Source organism: Seriola lalandi, unplaced genomic scaffold, assembly GCF_002814215.2.
Source record: "Seriola lalandi dorsalis isolate HSWRI2012SDOR001 ecotype SW California unplaced genomic scaffold, Sedor1 jcf7180002054648, whole genome shotgun sequence".
In the NCBI taxonomy this organism is placed as follows: Eukaryota; Metazoa; Chordata; class Actinopteri; order Carangiformes; family Carangidae; genus Seriola; species Seriola lalandi.
Window position 1 is genome coordinate 337,639 of NW_019525201.1, and position 567 is coordinate 338,205.

A 567-nucleotide genomic window follows, 5' to 3' on the forward strand; every position below is an offset into this window, starting at 1 on the left:
GTACATAGAAACATCACAGCATGATAAGGAATAAATAGCCATAGTATAGTAAGCCATAAAAATGCCAAAAAACCTTAGTTTAATAATGCATGAATTTATTAAAAAACGTCATAGTATAGTATGGCAAAAAATGTCAAAAAAACATCATAGTATTTTAAGGCATAAAATGTCATAAAAACATCATAGTATGATAAGGAATCAACTCACATAGTGTTGTAAGGCATAAAAATGCCAAAAAACATCACAGTACAATATGGCATAAAAATGTCAAAAAACGTCATAGTATAGTATGACAAAAAATGTCAACAAAACATCATAGTATTTTAAGGAATAAATAGCCATAGTATAGTAAGCCATAAAAATGCCAAAAAACCTTACAGTTTAACAATTCATGAATTTATTAAAAAACATCATAGTATAGTATGGCAAAAAATGTCAAAAAAACATCATAGTCTTTTAAGGCATAAAATGTCATAAAAACATCATAGTATGATAAGGAATCAACTCACATAGTGTAGTAAGGCATAAAAATGCCAAAAAACCTTACAGTTTAATAATGCATGAATT